This window comes from Thermobia domestica, chromosome 12, assembly GCF_964235325.1.
Source record: "Thermobia domestica chromosome 12, izTheDome1.hap1.1, whole genome shotgun sequence".
NCBI lineage: Eukaryota > Metazoa > Arthropoda > Insecta > Zygentoma > Lepismatidae > Thermobia > Thermobia domestica.
The window spans coordinates 69,902,041-69,924,585 of record NC_137465.1 but is presented as its reverse complement, the minus strand read 5'-3'; positions in this window follow the sequence as shown (position 1 = coordinate 69,924,585).

Genomic DNA, 22,545 nt, shown 5'->3' with positions numbered 1-22,545 from the left:
CCTTCTGCCAACGTTCTGGAAGGCTATGGATTCCATCGCAGTCGAACTTGGTGGAACGTGAAGCGAAGAAGGTATCAAGTGCATATTGAACCTCTACTAGCGATTTGAACTGGCGTTCTCTAAGGTGATTGTCCAAGGAATGGAACACGTGATAATCGGACGGTACATTGTCCGTGGAGTATGGCTGAACCAATAGTGTTTCCCATCCAAGGGGTAGAATGGTGTCCTGGGTCATCTTAGCCACATGGGGTTAGCGTTGCCTTGTAACAGGAGGACTCCTTTGCGATTCAGAAGTGCTGGATCCAGAGAGTGACAGTACACAGTTGCATTGATGCTCTGACCAGCTCGTAGCAGTTCCCGATGGACGATGCCGCGAGCAGTCCACAAAATGCACAGGAGAACCTTATTCTGGTGTAGTGCTGGCTTGGGCTGTTTTTGAACCGGTTCATGGGATGCTAACCAACGATGACGGCACCGTGGAGCTTCGTACAGGACCCACTTCCCATCACGTGTCAACACCCTGTCAAGAAATTGCTCCTTCCTCAGACGAGACACCAAAGAAACACATGTGTCTGCTCGCGTTGCTTTCTGGCCCCAAGTCAAATCATATATAATCATGAAATAAGAGAAGACTGCTTCGGTTTCATTGATCCTCCACCAGCAGAGCTGAAAGGTGAGGACATTGGTTTGAGCTCGGAATCCGAAGACGCAGAACCGCCCGAACTCTCACTGACTGGAGGGAAAATTGGAGAGATTGTTCTATCTTTGCTACGAGATTTCTCACTCGACCCGAAAACCTGCGTTGGTATTGGTACAGATGGTTACGCCGTCACGACTTCTCAAAGTCGCCGGGCAGTGCAGGAGATCCAGAAGGAGGTCTCAAACGCGCAGCACTGTTCATATTGTAGTCACAGCCTCAACTTGTCCATCTTCAGATCGTCGTCAGTACAGTGCGTGAGGAGCTGTCTGGGAACAACGAAAGAGATTATTGCGTTTTTCACCGCATCTCAAAATGTAATACTGTCCTTAAGCTTACGGTTAGTGGCCAGTTGGAGACATTGTGTGAAACGGGATGGGTTGAACGGAACGACGCAGTATTACAATTTCTCGTGAAATTTCAATAAATAAGTGAGGCTCTACAGTGTGTTCCAAGTGGTCCGAGTTAGATACAGCAGCCAAAGCATGGGCACTTTCTTCTGCCATGCACGACAGTGAGTTTATCGTAACTATTACGTATCTTCAGGGTGTTCTCACGATAACCCTCCCCTCAATCGACTTTTGCAGAAGACAAATTTAGACATGAACGCAACGTCAGATGCCATTCAGGACACTATCGCAGCATTAAACAAGACATTATATCTTTGCCTTGAATTCAAACAGCAAAGAATTCAAGGTAACTTTCGAAGCAATATCCAGAATGGCTGCTAGTGTTGACGTGCAGATTCAAACTCCTCATCTCACTCAAAGACAAACACATCGTAAGAACTTCAGAGCAGATGACACGACATCTTACTACTGAAGAACTGTCTACATTCCGTTTATAGGGTCGGTTGTAGAGGACTTCAAAACTCGTCTTGCGCAGGAAGTTTTCAATGTGTACGGACTCAACATTTTATTGCTAACACGCGCAACTGACTAAACTCTGAGTAACAACTTCCGCGTTCTAGCAGAAAGATTTTACAAAACTATCGGAACTCAAGAAAAAAAATGCTGTTTCCCCTCTTTAGTTCTGAATTTGCAATCTGCACTTCTAAATGGAAGCGAATTAAAGAAGAAGGTAGAATTCTATTACGGACTGCGTTGGAGGCCTTGCCCACCAGCGACGAAGATCTTCACGTAACTATTCGAAAACTGCTGCGCATACTTGTAACCCTGTGGTACGGATTCCACGTTAATAAGTAGGTCTCATATAGCCTCGCTGCTGAAAGAGACGTTTAACTCAACATCAACTCAGCTTGTAACCCTGCATTCGAGCGTGGTCAGTGCAGAACAATCTTAATCCACATTGCACCGACTGAAAACGTGGTGGCGATCTCGTTCTGGCGAAAAGCGGCTGAAGGGACTAGCACTTTTAAATGTCATAGGGACATTGTCGTAGATCGCGACAATATTATATCGACAGATACGTCTTGGGTAGTATTCACCGAAAAGCGTGTTTTGAGTGTAACTTCCAAGCTCTTTTGTCCTTTTGTTTAATTCATTTTTACTAAAATACAGAAACATTATGAGCGTTCTAAAAAATGTTTAACCTGATATTTTTTCTAGCGAAATATTTAGTACAGCATAGCCACGACCAGGCCTGTACACAGAATATCGTTTTGGGAGAGGGGGCATTGTGGTAAAACTTCCGTAGCAATTATATCTTTTACCCTCTTTTCCTGAATCCGTTTTACCTTTTTTTGGGAGGGGGGATTTCGGGGAACATATCCCACTCCACAACAAAGAGCCCCCTCCAAGACGTTTGGTTTAATCCGCCAATGCCTGTACCAGTACCTCCTCCTCATCTTACGCCACTCCGCCACTGCTGTAGGCGTATTAAATTATTTTTTTAACAATATTATTTGGTATTCTTATTAGCTACTATTTGGTGATTTTGAGTTCTATTTTCATGTGGGAAATTAGGTTTGCAGCTATCTACACACTTTAGTGTTTCATCTCATGTTACATAGTTTTACTCATTCAGCGCACAACAACTTAAAATATGTACACGACTCTTCCATTAAATTTGATTTGGTTCAGCATATCCTTTCAATTTTCTTGAAAAACTGTACATGACAGAAATCTCAAGCGAAAGCAGTAACTCTGGAACCCGACAACACAACTGACGTTACTTGGAAACATGGAAATTAGTGCGCAACTTTACCGCAGGCACAGATAAATCAAACAAGTTAAACCAACTTTAATTCTGCAATTGAGAAGGTTCAATATAAATCACTGACTTGCTCAATAATAATTCACACAATAATAATAATAATAATAATAATAATAATAATAATAATAATAATAATAATAATAATAATAATAATAATAATAATAATAATAATAATAAAGAATTCATGAACACATTGTATAGTGTCGATATGCTGCACCAACGAAACCAAGGTAAGTGTATTATGGTTGATGAACCGAGAAATCGCTCTGTGATCGGCTGATCGACGAAAGGCAAATATACTTTATTGTATAACTGACACACATACACACGTAAACACATAAGAGGCGTCAACGCAACGCAAATTTGCGTTGAAGTTTACGATGATAAACATGTCCCTAATAATGGATTTTTTCATGTTTTGCGTTCCACTGCGTTACGTCCAGTTAATTTTTCGAAGACTGGTATGGAACATTTTTTCCCACTATCATTGTATCCTCTTCCTAAAATATAGAAAAGAACAGAGCATCGGTGTTGACAGCGTATGCTCACTATTACTAAACCTAGCAGCAAAGAGAAATTATTGAATAAAGTCTGTTCTCGTGCGAAGACTGGTATATTGTCGATCGCAGAATGAATGATTCAAGTAATTTTGTCATTTCCAATAAAACCGAATTTTCAAGTTCCCAAAAGCTATGTTTTCTTTCAGTTCCAAAGAGTTTGGTTGCTAGATAATGAAAGTATATATAATCCAGCCTTAGGTAATATGTTTCATTAGCTCATCTTTCACTTATTTCTCTAAAGTTTCTTGTTTTGCAAATTTAGACTAAAAGATTTAAAGCTCTCTTTTATTACAGGATTTATAAATCACCGCAAAATGTAACTGCAAGCTTCATATGTAACACATAAATTTAACAATGCCGGCATACACTACCAGAAAAGAAGAATACTGGCAGGAAACCAAGCCAAGTAATAGAAATCACAGAACATTAAAGAAGATTGTCATAAAGAACTGTACCGGTTATGCGGTACAACTGACTATTGAACTAAATGAATGTCTGAAACGAACTGTTTCTATAATACTTACGTTAGTAACTTAAGTATTATACTACTATTACTACTACTAAAGTTAGTATTACTAAGTACTAAGTAACATAAGTAAAATAAGAAAGTTTCCTCTTCTGGGGGCGATCGCCCCGATTGGCCCCCCTGAATCTGCCATTGAATGACACGCATGAATGAGGGGGAGCACGGAGCTCAGTGGTAGAGCGCTTATTTCTGGTGCTTAGGGTTTTGGACCTTTTACGATCCCCGGCCGAGTAAGTTTGTGGTGAACATCGTGTCTGTGTTTTTTTTCGGGGGCATTTCTCTTTGCTTCCACTTTCTCATTCCACCAATTCTTCCATGTCAATTCACTTGCCACAATCTTCATCTCCCTTAGCCTAAAGGGCAATAATCGTGGGACGATAAACTGAAAGATTTCAAATCATTTTCGAAAACGAAGCGACGGTCGAGATGAAAAGTAGATTTTGATATTCGGGATGAGAAGCCTCAACATTAGTTCAACTATGTCTTAGATTACAAATGCTGTTGTAGTGTTACATGGTTCATAATATAAACACTACAAATTTTAAAGTGGCTGTAAATACAATAAAGGAGCATTTATCAACATTTTTAAAGTTTAACGCCCCACGATTATGCACCGAGGATAAAGAAGACAGTGATAATGAGAAGGGTGATAGTGGGGGAATAAAGTAAGTGGGAGAGCCTCAAGAAAACCCATAATACGGTGTTTGTCCACCATAAAGTTCATTTGGCGTGGGCTGCGATGAGGCCCGTGCTGGGATACTAACGAGGGCGGTGGACAAGTCTACCAGAAGGGCGCCTATGCAAACGTCAATGTATATAGTGGCGGATCCAGGATATGATCAAGGGAGGGCTAAACCATAGTTTGCTGCTTTATCCAGTGTAAAGCAGGATTGAAGCCCATTTTATCCAGTGTATACCTGAGCATCAAGGGGGGGACTATAGCTCCTATAGCCCCCCTTGGATCCACCCATATGCATAAATATGGTGTAACTTAAATGATATAGTAAACATCGGGAGGTGATTCCTGTTTTCCCGAGATAAAACAAAAAGTATAGACTAACCTGGATGCAGAAATGCCTATGACTATCCGAAAATTGTCGGGGAAATGCAAATACAGTAGGGATGGGCAGGAACGAGTTCATTGAAACTCGACTCGACTCGAAAGAGACATCTTTGAGCTCGACTCGAGAACTCGGCTCGAAAAATTTCATCCAATTCGACTCGAGTTTCGAGTCGAGTTGAGCCAAAACAAACCAAACCGAGCCAAATGCTGTGTGTAGTTTCAAGTACTTTCTTAAGTATCCTACATAAACAATATAATTATTACCAATGATACTACTACCACTACTATAACATTATTATTATTATTATTATTATTATTATTATTATTATTATTATTATTATTATTATTATTATTATTATTATTATTATTATTATTATTAACAACAACAACAACACTGTGTATAAACATGAAAGATAGGTGGTTTGTATCTGAATACTAAAAACTAGTTGACTGCTGACTTCGGTAGTCGTGAAGTCTAGGAGGCAAGAACATCGTTCACGAGGTTCTGGGTTTGAGTTTCGGAGGAGCAAGTATCCGGGTTCGAACCAAAAATCGTTAAAAGTAAGGGGGCGCTGGCCACACATGTTTAAAACTGCTTGGTCCGGGTTTAGGATTCTCAACGGCTCGAGCGGCTCGGCTCACAGCTCATTCCCTATCGAGCCGAGCCAACAGCTCACCCACCCAAACCGACATGAGCCGAAACATTCCGAGGTGATTGATGGCTCACCCCAACCGAGTCGGCTCGAGACGATGGCTCACCTGAGCCGAGTCGGTGACTCATCTCAACCAAGCCGGCTCGAGCTGTTCGCTCAGTTGAACCGAGCTAAGCCAGTTAACATTCCTACATGGGTTGGGCTTCTGCTTTGGCTCAAAACTTTCACCGTGCAGGTATCAGCCTTGGTGATGAGAACTAAAGTATATATTTATGTTAGTGCTCACGACATTTGAAGCTGTCTCGTTATAAAAATCCATTGTCGTCTTGTTAATGGAGACGAGGCGAGATGCGAGCAATGTCTCACCTCATAAGCAACATTAAAAATATTCCACATTACTGCTTACATTTCTCATAGCTTTCGCTTTCCAGTCTAATCAGGCAATGATTTCAAAACGAGCTAAACAAGCGAGCCATATTTCAAACTCGACTCTACTCGAAACTCGACCTCAAAATAGTGACTCGGCTCGGAACTCGACTCGAGAAAATTACCTTTTACTCTACTCGAAACTCGACTTGAATTCGCTTCGAGTTTCGAGTCGAGTCGAGTTTTAGCTCGACTTGTGCTCATCCCTAAACTACAAACATACTGGATAACAAAATATCAGGGGCCGCGGTGGCTCAGCGGTAGAGCTTTCACCTCTGGTGCATGGAGTACTTGGTTAGATTCCAGCTCGCGCCAAATGAACTTTATAATGGACAAACCGTATGCTGGATTTTCCAAGGGTTTTCTCGTTTCCTCCCACTTTCTTCATTCCAACATTTCATTTATTTCTCATCATCACCGTCTCCTTTAGCCTAGGCAGCATAATGGTGGGACGTAAAACTTAAATTTGATTTCATTTTTCGAGAACAAAACGTCGGGTCAAAATCAGGCAAAACGGAATGTCCATTATTTTTACCCATAGATTACATTAGTTTACAATCGGGTATAGTGCAATGGCGGTGCAAGGGTGACGCCCAAAGAACCTGGAGTATTCCTTCGAGTATTTTATCAAATGTTGAATGAGGAAAATGAACAACAATCAAGTACAAGATTTCAACAGTCAAAAGTAATAGTACATCGTTCAAATTAAAACAGAATCGAAAGAAAGAGAGATACACGTGTGTGATTGATCTATTTTATCTGAGCACAGAATAAACTCTCGGAAGAAGAATTTGAAAGAAACGAAGTCTTTAAGGTATTTCAGTTATATCTTCTAGGCTAATGGTAACGGATGATCAATGAGCGGCTTCCTGTCCAAGTTAAGCGTGTGTGAAAATGGAAAAAATAACTTGATCTAGATTATGTGTATAACCAGGGGTGCCCACAAGGGGGGGGCTATGACGCAAACTGCGTCATTGAAATATTTGTGGGGGGTTAAAAATCTATATAAATATGTTTGAGGGTGTGTAAAAATTAATCGAAAAGATTTTTTTTCATGGAAGAACACCTGCGGATAGACAATTGAGGGGGGGTGCGTCATTGACATGAGGGGGGGTGGCACCACTGGTATAACGACTGTGCATAAGACAGTCAGGCGGCAAAGATCATGTATAATGAATGAGAGTACAGGAATTCTTCAGATGACAACAGTGATTCTCAGAAATTATGTGAATACAATTTGGGCGAAAGTAAGCTGCATTAAAAGGTTTCCTCTTCGTAATATGTAATTCCGTGTGGAAGATGGAAGCAATGAAACTGGACTTGAATATTCCAGTTTCTTTGGGAGTCATCCTTGAGTTGCCATTGCACTATATCCGATTGTACACAAATGGAATCTACGACTAAAAAATGGGCATTCTCTTTTACCTGACTTCGATCCGACGTTTTGTTCTTGAGTTATGGCTGTTTTTACATTTTCCCGACAAATTTCCGGGTGATTAAATAAAATCTTTCAGTTTTACGTCCCACGATTATACCGGCTAGGCTAAAGGAGACGATGATGATGATAAATAAATGAAATGAAGAAAGTGGAAGGAAACAGGAGAACCCCGAGAAATTCCAAGCATACGATGTTTGCCCACCAGAAAGTTCAATTGGTGCGAGCTGGGATCGAACCAGGAACCACACACAGGGATGAACGCTCTACCACTGATTTACCGCGGCCCACTTCGGGTAATCAAGGCGCCGAAAGGAGGCATTTTTACACCTAGGTTGTTGCTCTACACTTTTCGTTTTATCTCGGTGTCAGGAATGATCTGCCGATGTTTGTTAATTAAGTTTCAACCTGTATATATATGACAGGGGTGCCCACAAGGGGGGCTATGACGCAAACTGCGTCATTGAAATATTTGGGGGGTTAAAAATCTATATAAATATGTTTGAGGGGGTGTAAAAATTAATCGAAGAGTTTTTTTCATGGAAGAACACCTACGGATAGACAATTGAGGGGGGGGGGGGGTGCGTCATGGACATGAGGGGGTGGGCACCACTGTATATGAGCACTATTTTATGAATTAAAACCACCAAATTTGTTTAGTAACGTAAATATCTAAACTGTGAAAATGTCTTTACTAGAAAAACGCTTTTTAGTTCTTGTAATAGATTCTTGCCTAACAAAATGAAGCTAAATATATACCAGGGGTGCCCATAAAGGGGGTCTATGACGCAAACTGCGTCATTGAAATATTTCGGGGGGGTTAAAAATCTATATAAATATGTTTGAGATGGTGTAAAAATTAATCGAAAAGATTTTTTTCATGGAAGAACACCTACGGATAGACAATTGAGGGGGGTGCGTCATGGACATGAGGGGGGGCACCACTGTATATACTATTAAATCAATATAGCTATATTTTAGAAATACAATAAGCACTGATTATTTGAACTTCGAACACTCCTCTAAAACACACAGGAACAACCAAATTTGTAAATAAAGAGCTTTAAAGAACTTGAACTGTTTAAACTGTGCTATATCGATTTCGGTTAGCTTCTGAAAGTTTTTTTTTTTTTTTTTTTTTGCAGTAAATAAGTAGCAATCAGTGGCGTATTTAGGGGGGCTTCCGGGCTTAACCTCCCCCCCGAAATCTTACTTACTATAGTAACGTATATGAAATATCTTGCAGAATTTTCACATTTTCATACAAAGCCCCCCCGAAAGTTAGCAAAGCCCCTCCCGAAACAAAATCGTAAATACGCCACTGGTAGCAATAAATGTTTTGCTTCACTGGCTTTATACCTATTTTTTTGAAAAGTGATTGTACTCTGTACTTGTTCTCTCCCAATAGTAACTGTATGAATACAAAACTGGTATACAGAAGAATTTAAAAAAAAAAAAAAAAAAAACATTTTTGTAGTGTGATATTTCGCAGGCCGCTTTTTAAAAGGGTGCACTGTACCCTTCACAGGTTCTTTACCATCAGCCATTATATGAATTTTCTATACAGAACTGCTATGCAAAAGAACAACTAGAATCACTTATAATGTAATCGTTTCGCCGGGTGCACTGTACCCTTCACGGGTTCTTTATCAACAGTAACAGTATGTATTTATTGTACAGAACTGTGCTATACTGAAAAATAAATAAAACCGTTTATCTTTTATGTGGTTTCGCATAGGTGTGTTTAATAAAGGGCGCACTGTAACCTTCATGGATTCTTTATCAACAGTAACAGAATGTATTTATTGTACAGAACTGTGCCATACAGAAGCATAAATAAAACCGTTTAACTTTGGTGTGGTTTCGTAAGGGCGCCTTACGTAAAGGGCGCACTGTACCCTTCACGGGTTCTTTAACAACAGTAACAGTACGTATTCATTGTACAGAACTGCCATACAGAAGAATAAATAAACCCGTTTATCTTTGATATGGTTTCACAAGGGCGCCCTGTCTAAAGAGCGCACTGTACTTATCACGGGTTCTTTACCAGTAAGAACTGTAAGAATTTACTATATATATATATAATATATATATATATATATATATATATATATATATATATATATATATATATATATATATATATATATATATATATAAACTTGTAAGTTACTTTTATTTATAATGTGATGTTACGGAGGGCGCACCGGGCCATGTCCCGGTGGGCCAGCACGAGCCTGGCTGCGATGGAACCAGGAACACCATGCACTAGAGGTGAACGTTCTAGAGGTGAGCTAACGCGGCCCATTATCAGTGTTTAGAAAACAAAACAATATAGTTTAATTGTAGATCTTGCAATTTAATACATTATAATCGTTTTCTATTTCCTATATAATTTAAGGTCATCTGAACATTCAACTTCATATTATAAGTATGTAGATTTAATAAGACAATCTTGTACGTGATTGCATGATTTGATGGTTCATGCTTAACCTATTTGAACATATTATTTAACTATTAAACTGCTTTGTTAAAAAGTAAAAGGCAACCTTCTTATACATGTGACACACACACATATATACAAGGGCGCCCATCCGGGGGGAAGGAGGTGGGGCGCTCGCCCCCTTCTAGAGGAAATTGTGTTTCGGAAGATCAAAAACCCAATAGATTTTTTAGAATAGCTATGGCAAAATTTGAGACTATACTTGAAATGTCGCTTATACTTGCCCCCCCTGGAAACCACCACATGGGCGCCCTTGCACATATATACAAAATATTGCGGTCCCAGTTCGACTAAAATTACTTGAATAACAAACAAAACTTATCAGGATAGTTATTTCAATAAATTAAACTATTTTCGTAACTTAAACTTTGTATTTCCTTAATACGTATCATTCATTTTGCAGAGAAAAAAATATACTTTAATCACTTATGCCTTCCTTACTTGACTTATTATACTGTATCTTTAACAGCATACATGAAACAAGTTTAAACAAATCTGGCCACAAGATTTGTTATCATAGGGTACCAGACTATTGCCCTTGTTGATCTATAACTAAATATACATAAACGTTATCGTTGCATACATCAATTAAATTTTTAATTAAACCATTGTGTCTACTGCTCGATTAATCGTCCTAGTGCTATTTCTGTTACATTATTTATATGTGTAGAGTTCAGAAATTTAGTCTCTACCTTATATACTCCAAAAAGTTACCTTGGTAAATATAATTTACTACGTGTAGTAGCTCTGATGTGCTTTGAAACACTTACATGTTTTGGGTACGTACATTGATTAAGGAACTTGGCTGATATGCAGGCCTATCTATTCTTCTGTATATACAGGTATCTGTATATACTATAGCATTTGAATTTCCTACTACAAAGTACAAACTTCTACCACAAGTGCTCCCAAAAGTCGAGTATTTAAATAAACAAAACAAGACATGAAATTTTCGACATGACATGGTAAATAATTTGATGATCGAGACGAGAAATGATCCTTCGAGAATCGTGACGAAGAGAGCCTTTTACAAAATTTACCAAACGAGATGGAAAAAAACTTATTTCTCGTTTCGTCTTGTCTCGTAAGTAACACTACATCTCATGTCAGTCAGTGCTTACAATAATTACAATTAATTTATATCTTTCACTGTGTGCATCTACTTAATCTGAAACACATTTATTGCAGTACCAAAGTACAATGGAACCACTGTGTTCGTGGTGGTTTAGAAGTACAGTAGAAGATACAGTATCTCGAAAGAGAAGCATGTCATAAATCTTAGGTTATAAAAGTCAAAGACAGCAAGAAACCGTCTTCTGATATAGATCCAGCGTCCCAAGAATTGGTTCAATCTGTCTTTATTCTCTATTTCACTGGTTTCCAATCTTGTTTATCTGGTGCCCCCCCTTCGTAAATCCGGCATACTACACTTCCTCCTCCTTTCAGCTCATTGCTTAATACGTGTTTTATGTCTGAACCTTTCTGTGATTTCCGATCAGGCATTGAATTCTCAAATTTCTTAATAATAATAATAATAATAATAATAATAATAATAATAATAATAATAATAATAATAATAATAATAATAATAATAATAATAATAATAAACTGGCAAAAGAAGTTAAGCACATAGAAAGAATGGTTCCATGTGAACGTAATTTCGTACACATGCATAGCTATTATAGGGAGATATGTAAATAATCACAGTTGCAATGATCTGACTGTGAGACGGCAAGAATGGCCACCAGAGTGCAATCATGTTGTCACCACGAGACCGTATTATTAGGTTTGACGGTTTATAAGGAGCGTGTGCGCTAACCTAGATAGTAAGTAGGCATGGACACTATCGAATTGTTTTTCCTATCGAATGAATATTCGATACTGATGTTGAACTATCGATAATTTCATTCGATAGTCCGATAATTTTTACATTTATTCAGTAATAGTGTCCTTGCGTGCTTCCCTGCTGACAATACGGCTATTCCACAGTCTAGGGTGGCACGGTGACTCAGTGGTAGAGTGCCTACCTCTGGTGCGTGGGAGTCCTGGTTCGATTCCCGGCCAAGAAAGCTCGTCGTGGACAACATTGCGTTCGTTGGTTTTCTCCCATTTCCTTCCACACTTTCATTTCACCAATAATTGTAATCATTATTCATTTGCCTTAATGATCCGTCTCCCTTAGCCGAAAGGGCATAATCGTGAAACATTAAACCAAAGATTTCGTTTCATTTTATTTCGACAGTCTGGTTGTGACTAATCAACCCATCTCCTGATTCTACCATTTGTTTTGCAGTGGCAATATACCAAACACGCTTCAAATAAGAAAGTTAAATATTTGAAGTTATTGAATTACTTCATTATAACAAATGAAGTACAGTAAAAGCTCCTTATTCGCGCTTCCTTCATTCTCGTTTTCACTATTCGCGGATTAAAAAAAATGCGACCCAATTCCTATATTCGCGGCTAAAGATTTCTTTATTCGCGGATCTAATCAGTACGTACATACATACGTTATAATAAAAAGGATTCCAATAGGTATCCAACCCAATATCCTTTGTAAACGCCGTCAAATGAACTAATAAAATGTAAAATAGACCTTATTACAACTTTGCCTAAAGCAGCGTTTCCCAACCTTTTTCAACTTGCGGCACACTACGGGTGTAACTTGAATTCTCGCGGCACATTTATAATAATAATAATAATAATAATAATAATAATAATAATAATAATAATAATAATAATAATAATTATTATTATTATTATTATTATTATTATTATTATTATTTGCAAATATAAAATACCATGGTATTTTTATCTGTGATTACTGATCTCCTTCTCACAGAGATGAAAGCTCGATCACTGGTTTTCCCCCATGATAATTCATTATGCTTATTTTTTATTCTAATTTTAAAATAGAAAACAATTGCAATGAAATAAAGGACTCAGATTTTTAAAAATACACTTTCTTTTTCGAAAACTGTATCCAACCTTTCACTAAGAACGAAGATCACTAAATAACGAACGAACAAACAAATGTCTTGTGTACTTTTAACTTTCCTGTTTTAACCAAACCCGGTGCATATTATTGCAATCACACAGCTTGCGATGCATGGAAGTCAAAACACAGCTATTGAACAAAGTGCTGTTCTGTCATTCACGTGCGAATGTGTGTTCTACGAACGTTCACTTGACGCGTACTTGTGTTAGTATGACTCTCAATTGAAGCGTAACATAGCAGCTAACCGTGGAAATGTGTACGAGCCGAAATACTGTCTGCTACACAGTAAAAGATGTAGAATAATATAATACAATTACAATATTTTTTTCCATGGTAGAAATTCATAGTAATGTGAAATACAAAAATATACATTTTTTTCGTTTGTCTTGCAATTGGTTGCTATAGAATTAATAATTTTGTTTCGATTTCCTCGCGGCACACCAGCGGCCCGTTCGCGGCACACCAGTGTGCCGCGGCACACCGGTTGGGAAACGCTGGCCTAAAGTATGTTGTTAAATGATGTCGCCGCTGTATTGGTTCGGACTTTGACATAAGCTGCCTTCGCCGCTATCGGTATTTTTGAGAATGTAAACAAACTACTCAATGAATAAAGTATATTTTTAAATGCCGCTGCATTATTAGACGTTCTGTCCTTTGGTAAGAGCCGCTTTGCGTGTTTTATTGTTTCGTCTTTCCATTCGTTACAAAAATTGTGATCGAGTAACACGTCTCTACCGCTGTCTTCCTAACTTATACAGTAATGTCAACTAAAAAAAAAATGAGAAACGAGTTTCGACACGAAAAAAATCTGTGTTACCGCTTAAAGTGAAAATAGAAATGCTTGATCGTTTACGCCTTGGAGAGTCGTTTGCATCCATATCATGCTCATTCAATGTCAACGAATCAACTGTACGATCGATAAAAAAAATCCGAAGATAAAATAAGGTCGTCTGTAGCTTCAACTTCACTGTCAGCGAAAATTGTTCGTGATCCAGCAATAGAAAAATGGAAGTGGCGTTGTCATTATGGATCGAAGACCGCAACTAAAAAAGGGTGCTCCTGAGTGGTCCAATGGTCCGGGAGAAGGCAAAGCGTCTTTACGCTCATTTTAAAGAACCTGATGGTAGTTGTAGTGGTGAATGTACAGATGGAGGATTTCAAGCATCGGAAGGTTGGTTCAATAAACTTAAGGTGAAACAATCATTGCATAACATTAAAATCGTTGGAGAAGCTGCATCTGCAGACACTGCTGCAGCAGAACGATATCCAGAAGAATTTGCAAACTTAGTAGCTGATAGAGGATACAAACCTGACCAAGTATTTAATGCAGACGAAACTGCACTATTTTGGAAGAGATGCCAAACAAAACATTCATTTCTAAAAGCGAAAAGTCTGCTCCTGAATTTAAGGCAGCAAAGGATAGAGTTACACTGCTGCTATGTTCTAATGCATCTGGAGATTGTGTCATTAAACCACTGATGCTTTACAGATCGTTAAATCCTCGGGCTTTAAAAAATCAAAACAAGGACGACCTGCCAGTGTTTTGGCGTGCTAATAAGAAAGCGTGGGTTACAAGCGCTATTTTTTGTGACTGGTTCCGGAATTGTTTTGTTTCTGAAGTTGAAACTTATTTTAAAAATCAGAATTTAGACTTTAAAGCAGTTCTAGTTTTGGACAATGCACCAGGTCATCCTCGCGAACTTGAAACTATGCATCTAAATATAAAAGTGACATTTTTACCTCCCAACACGACGGCTTTGCTTCAACCTATGGACCAAGGAATAATCCAGGCCTTTAAGCTCTATTACATTAGACGAACCTTCAAAATCGTATTGGATAATATGGAATGCAATCCGAATATGAATGTTATGGAATGCTGGAAGAAATTTGACATAGCAAAATGCATCGTAAACATAAAAGAATCATTGGAGGAACTGAAGCCACACACATTGAAGTCATGCTGGGAAAAAATGTGGCCTGCTCTGACTACGGAAAATGACAAAGAATGTGTGCAAATTCAAACTTTGACTCCAAACATAGCCGAAATTGCGAATGGAATAGGACGAGATGGGTTCGAACAGATAGAATCAAGTGACATTCAGGAATTGCTTGAATCGCAAGATGAAGATTTGACTGAAACCGACTTGGACGAAATGTTAAATTCACAGCCCATTGAACAAGAGGCTTCAACAAGCACTGGAAACGTGATATTTAATTTGAAAAATCTTAGTGAAGGTTTAAGAGTGGCAAATGAGCTTTGTGATTTCTTTGTGAGAATTGATCCGTCTGTGGAACGAAGTCTTATTTTTAAGAGGCAAATTGCTAATGCCACTGCTGAATAAAACAGTCTGAATTGAAGGAGCTTTTAAAAACTGCCAAGCAAGAAAAAATTACAAAATTCTTCAAATCATTGCCTAAGCCTGAAGATAATAATTAATCTATATGGTCAAAAACTTCAATTACAGTAAATTGATTTTTTATATATGTATTTGTTTTTTATTTTGTCACCTAGGAACGTATCCCCTATAATCCCATATAAATTACCATTCCGTATTCACGGTTTCTGTATTCGCGGCATATTTATGGAACATATACCCCGCGAATAAAGAGCTTTTACTTTATTCATCCTCCAGTTAACCAAACGTCTATAATAAAAGGCTATGGAGAAATTGAGACGAACAAAGTATACGTTGAGAAGGCAATTGTTTACTCTTTGAAGCAGGTCGGTAGCCAGTCCAAAACTGTAGGGGGGGGGGGCGGTAGAAGTTAGGGAGGCCCGATCTAACCATATTATAGTATATCACCATATTATAGTTCATTTGCAACCTACCGTGAAAATTTTAGGGGGCCAGCAAATATTAAGGGGGGCCGCCCCCTAGACCCCTCGTGGATACGGGTCTACTGTGAAGCATCTCTTTTCTTTAATTAGACTCGAAATTTATTTGATAGTCTACAAAAATAGTGATAATATTGTTTCCAAATTCAATATTGTTTTAGTAGAGTTCTCAACGAAGTTTAACAATTAATACAGTACCAGAGGCAACCTATGACGGAAATCACACTGGAAAAAATTTAAGGTTTTATCGCTTGAAACTGGGGAAATAAAGGTTATCTAATACAGCGTGTTTGAAAATGAATATCGGGGTTCTAAGACAGTGACGTAAGTAGGGGAAACAAACGGAGCTTGTGCCCTGGGCGCTGGATTGGGGGGCGCAACACTGAGTATTATTAATTTTCACTATAGGCAAGGAAATAGCAAACTAAATATCATTAAAAAATACCTCAGAAACTTAACAATACAACAACGGCTCACCAACCTTGGGATCATATCCATATAGTACTAGTTATCTTCAAAGTTATCTTTTGAGGACATTGTTAAACCCTTTGCAGCCAAAAGAGCCTACCAAGTTAAATTTTAGTTCCAGGTTTTTGTGTTTTCATAAAACGTATATCGATTTAAGAGATTTGCAAGACGTCCTAGTGCAATACTCGAGACAACAGCTTGACTGTTTGGGTCTTATGAATAAAACGGAGCCTTGCCTCTGCTCACTTTGCTCATGAGTGAGGTGAGCAAGCTCTGTTTCATAAGCAAACTCTCAAATTTCGTATGAATAAAAACTATCATAGTTGTGAGAACTTACTCCTAAATAACCTGAGCATGCTCATAGAGTTTGCTTCACTCCGCGCCGAGACGGCCAAGCAAGTAGTCAGTCAGATGTTTATGTAATTCAAACAAACGTATTAAAAATTAGGTATATAGAAGATAATTACGGAAAAAGGGATGCTTCTTTACAAGCATCTTGTGGACATGATAAGAGATTATCCAATCATGTTTAGTAAATTCGTGTTTCCAGAAGTAAGACAAGAAAAAGTATCTGCATTTTCAACCATTAGGAAAAAATATGAAGAATCATTTGGTGTCCCTGTCACAGAATCGCAGTTGAATAAGAAATAGCTAACATGAAAACCAGGCTTAAGAAGAAAATGGACTGAAAAGGCGGGAAACAAGCCAATAAAACTGAATGAATAGAAAAATATTACGGAAGCTAATGGACGGTGATACCAATCCGTTAGATCTATTAAGAGATTGAAGGTAAGCCTACTTTAGTCTAAAGTCATGCTATTTCTGGTTAAAATATAGCAATTTACAATAAAGCAAGAATTCTTAACATGGGGTCCACGAACCACGTGGTGTCCACGGATGTATTTAAGCCTCTCCCTGTGAGATAAAAATTAAAATTTAGCCTATAGCCTACAGTTCGTAGTGTTAATTTATTTCTCACATATGTCTTTCGCTGTTATTTATCTCAGCATTTTCTCACATAAGCTTCATGTGCTAATAATCCAAAGTCGTCAATTTCGTGTGTGGGAACTCGAGCGAGATTTTTCACTTTAACGTCCAATTAAGTGAATGTTTAATGAAACAATCCAATAAATATATAATTTTATTTATATTTTATTATTATCTAATTTCACTGTATTTATGGCCTTCATATTAACAAAGAATACATGCCATCAAATTTTAAACTTTCCGTGGGATAAGAAAGAAAGAAAGAAGTGGACAGAGCTTCTGATGAAAGCACTGTCCTTAATTCATATGGAGGGACCAGGGAAAGCCATGAAAATTCAGACACCATGTCCAATATTATCGGCATTCGAACCCGCGTTGGTTCGCAAAGGCGTCCTCTTCTTCAAACTCTCTCTCAACAATGTCAAAATCCCCATCTTTCAGATATTTAGCCACATAATACAGAACAAAACAGGCTAAAATGCACTTTCTGGTTGTCAGTATTATTTTATTTTCCAAAATAGAGAATCGTTGCTTCACTTAGCCGAAGCATCTTTCTTATAAAGCGGTTCCTGGTGAAGCAGTTGTTGAATTTTCTTTCTGTTGTTGTAGCTAGATTGTGCAAAGGAGTTATAAGCCGAGGAGCAATGGCCTATCCAAAGTCTCCCAGAAACAAGGCTTGTGGTCTGTTTTCTGCCATGATCATGCGAACAGCTGAGTTCATTCATATTCGCGAATCGTGCACAGAACCTGGTTAGGAAGTATCCCACTCGTAAATTCCTTGTCTCAGTTACAAGTGGCTTGAACTTTCAAAATGTAACGTCCTTTACGACTTATATACTCATCCCCTTGTTCATGAGGCCTTTTAATTTCCACATGTGTGTAATCGATAACTCCTATAGCAAACGGAAAATTGTACTGCTGGCGCCATTTATTTATTGCTGTCTGCTGTGCAGCAAGAGTTGATGGGAACTTTATTCACCACGGGCCTTCTCTACTATTTTCCCTAGAACTTTCGAAAATGTAACAGACACAGTACTCTGGTGCAGTACCTCTGTCCTCCTCTACTCCGCTTTGAAAACCGGGATCATTTAAGTATTTTAAAAATCGCCTTCTCTGTTTGTTAGTAAGTACCCGCCGCCTGTAGTTATGTTTGATTCGCGTAGGAAATAATTACTTAACCACTCCACGATTTCTTTATCGAAGCAATAGATACGTTTATAGTCCACTTCGAAAGTGTTTCTGCGCTCATTGTATATTTTCTGTCATTGTTGAATACAACCATTTCCACAAAACGTCTTCACTTCACGGCTTGAGTCAGCAAATAAGGTAACTTAAGATTTTTGGAGAGAGTACTCCGAAGTGTGTGAGAGATCTCAGTTTTATTCACACGAAATTAGAGCCATCTCAATGGTGCTGATTCCTTGCTCAGACGCTGAGTGACCTTTCGAAGAACTTGCTCATCTTTCTCATCTTTATTCATACCAAAAGGAGTAAACTCTCCAAAATTGGAGTAAACTCACCTTGCTCAACTTTATTCATAAGACCCTTTGTCATAATTAAATATTCTATTCTAAAGCAACAGACTGTTGATTCATTCTGCACCTATGCACATCCCGATATAATTCCACAAACATTGTGATTTGCAATTTGACAAATACTAGTTAGTTTGGTGTTTTGTCTTGTACTAAAAATTAAATTATATATTGCAATTTTGAAATCAAGCTTTACCACTTGAAGAAAAAATGGAATAGGAGATTTACTGTGTGATGCCAATATTAGGTGTAGTCGAGGAGTGTTTTGGTTTGGTTGGTCAAGGGGGGGGGGGGGGAACGCTAAGGCGAGTTCTTGCCCGGGCGACAACTAGCCTACCTGCATCGCTGTTCTAAAAACTTTGTAGTATTTATTACGTTTAACGTACACTCATGTCCAAAATTATTGTCGCATGTTTATAAATATGTTGTTCTAGGAATATAATTTGATAACAAATTCGCCCGGTATTTCTTATAATGTTAGTATGTGTAAAATCGGCAAAGACATGTATGTGGAAAATTTCATGTCAAAAGAGCAGTAAATAAGAACAATAAAACGAAAATAAAACTTTCTTCTCAACTTAGCAAGATTTTGTTTTACTCTCTCTAATTTTCGTATTTATAATTCTTTTCCTATGGAATTTACCACAAATATACATTTCCCGATTATACACATAGTATCAGTATTAAAAGTGCCCTGCAACTCATTATCAAATTATATTCTTACAAGAAGACAGTTGTAGATATGCGACAATCGTTTTGGACGTGAGTGTACAATTATAAATGAGATGTTCAGATGCCAAACCGATTAACTCCATCAAACTAGATTTTTCAATAGTGAGCATTTTAGTAACCTTTCAATTGATTGATTGGCTTTTATTTACGACCTTTGCCAGTACGTAGGCTATATAGCACGAAACCCAAAGTTTTAAGTGATATCTGAAGTATTATAATGCATTCCATGCCCCTACCAGGAATAAAACCGAGGAACTTGTCTACCAAAGGCACGCTCGCTAGCTAGTAGGCCAGTGATGACTAACAGTTATTATTATAATGGAAATTGAGTGTACAGTTCATGACGACGTAATTGTCGGGCACTCACATTTGTGCATTCTATGAAAGATCACAAAAGCAATAATTAGGTAATTGTAATACCATTCTGGAAGTATAAAATTGCATACTTTTCAAAATTTATCAGAGTGTTTGCTGTTTGATCATAAATACGTCATTTTGAACCTTTACTTGAACTATTAACTTCACAAGCGTTTGATAACATTTAATTTGCTTTCGATGAATATTTACAATAATAATCAACACATTTGCTTCAAGGACTATTTACAATATACAGGTATAGGCTACTAGTTTTAATTTAGATAAGAGTTCATCGAAGTGCTCGTGAATTAAGGCGAATTGATTGCTTGTAACGAAATTCGAAATTAAACAGTAATTTCAGCTGCTGCACTGATTGCACTGCTTGAACATTTGTACTTCTGGTAAGTTTACAAAGTTTATATTTAATATATCCGTAAATATACATGTAAACTTGAAATCAACTAGGAGTTTCCTTAAGGGAAATGCTTCACTACAAACAAAGAAGTCTTTTGCGAATATAACCACTTCACTGAAAAGTTAGTCCTCTCTAACAAAGTAAAATAATCATAACCATCGTCCTTTTATAAAGAAAAAAGATCCCAACACTACTGCACTGGCTGCAATAACCACTCTAGGAATCTTCTTACGGGTCCTCTCTATAACTGCATAATTCCTGACAACCATTTGACCACCTATTTCAACTTCTCTATCTATGGAAGTCTCTGCCACAGAATAGTCTTCCAGTGGTTGATAGGTGTTTCTGAAATGTTCACTGCAGGCAATAGATGTTAGGAAACTGCACACACCAAAACATAGACTCCTTCCACTAGCTGAAGTACATGACATTAAGGCACTGATTCCGAGGGCTATCGAAGTCCAATGGTATCGGTCTCCATTAAAAATAGTCTCTAACAGGAGATTTCTAGGGGTTTCAGGGTTCACGTACAAAATACGTCTCCTTCGTTCAAATGCTTCTCTAATCTGTGGCCAATATACATCCAGTTGATCAGAAGGATTTAAATCTATGTCCATTCCGACATACAATGGATCCTCATCATTGGCATTATTAATAGAGGTTCGTGTCCTTGCTTCAACTAAATTCATCACACTAGAAAACACAAGCATCCCAACTGTACTTATAACGGCAGAAGGGCCAGCTAATCCTTTCTGGATATTGGCTACAGCTCTTGCTGCATCTGCTCCTGTCAATGTAGCTACTGTTCCAAGTACATTGACCATATCTCCAGGAGTTACTGGAACACTTTGTACAGTACGGAGAATACATTGTGAAAGCGACGTATAGTCAAATTCCTGCAAAACTTCTTCGCTTGGAACTTCCTGCGCACATTGAACGTCTGGCTCTGGGCCACGTTCATCAGGCGGCTGCTGGTGATGGCTTAAAGTCCTTTGTCCTAACCCTGATGGACCAGGGAGGTCTTCAGGGTCGCTTTGTCTGTCCATTATGTATCACTGAGACTAATGTCCACTGAAAAGTAGAGGCCACAGTTATGGCCGTAAATAAATCGAATTAAGTTTTTTTATTTATTCACTCTTGTCCTTATATGCAAAACACTTGATGTGCTTAAAATAAACAAAATCGCTTGCTTAAATCACCTTATAACCACTTTTTTTATTCTCTCGCATGCGCTCACACAACTCCTCTTCTTTCTTCGCCCCATTGGGCAAGTTCAACAATGCATTTATATCCATGGTTAATGGAACGCCGACTGCGTAGTAAGCTTTCAGTAATTAGAACAATGAACACAACAATAAGAAATAAAGAAGTTTTATCTTTGTAGAATAAATTGAAACGAAATTTTTGAGTTTTATGTCCCACGGATATGCCGGCTAGGATAAAGGAGACGGTGATGATGAGAAATGAATCAAATGGTGGAATAAAGAAAGTGAGAGGAAACGGGAGAACCCCGAGGAAACCCACGCACACTGTGTTTGTCCACCACAAAGTTCACTTGGCGGGAGTAGGCTTTGAACCCGGGACCACATGCATCAGAGGTGAACGCTCTACCACTGAACCACCGCGGTCCTCAACAGGAAAGCCAGCCCATACCAAGAGTAAGCCATTCATTTTGGAATTTTCTGAATATTATTGCCCACGTGACGAGATGAAAAACAAGGTCGTCTCGTATTGTAATTTTCGTCTAATCCTTGTTTCGTATCGATTCGCGAATTCTTCCTCGTCTCGTCTCGATTCCCGCAAAACCCTTCTCGTCTCATCTCGTTTTGTAAATTTGTCCTCATTTTCTTCTTAATTTCATCCAGAGTAGTGGTTCCCAGTTTTGTTTACCTCGCGCATACATGTTCTCCCTTCTTTCACTTCGTTGGTTATACGCGTTTTATGTTCGAACCCTTCTGCGATTTCAGCTGCAGCTTCGAATTCTCAGTTCTTCTTTAACCATAATATTGATAACACAATGACTGACATAAAGAAATTAAGCATCCGAAAGAAATGGTCCAATGTCAACGTAATTTCGTACTCGTGCATGTACGGGGAAGCGCATACAAAAAAGAGGGATGATATTTTTCACGAGGTTGGCAGCACTGATAAGGTTGACAATGCGCAGGTGTCCTAGTATTCT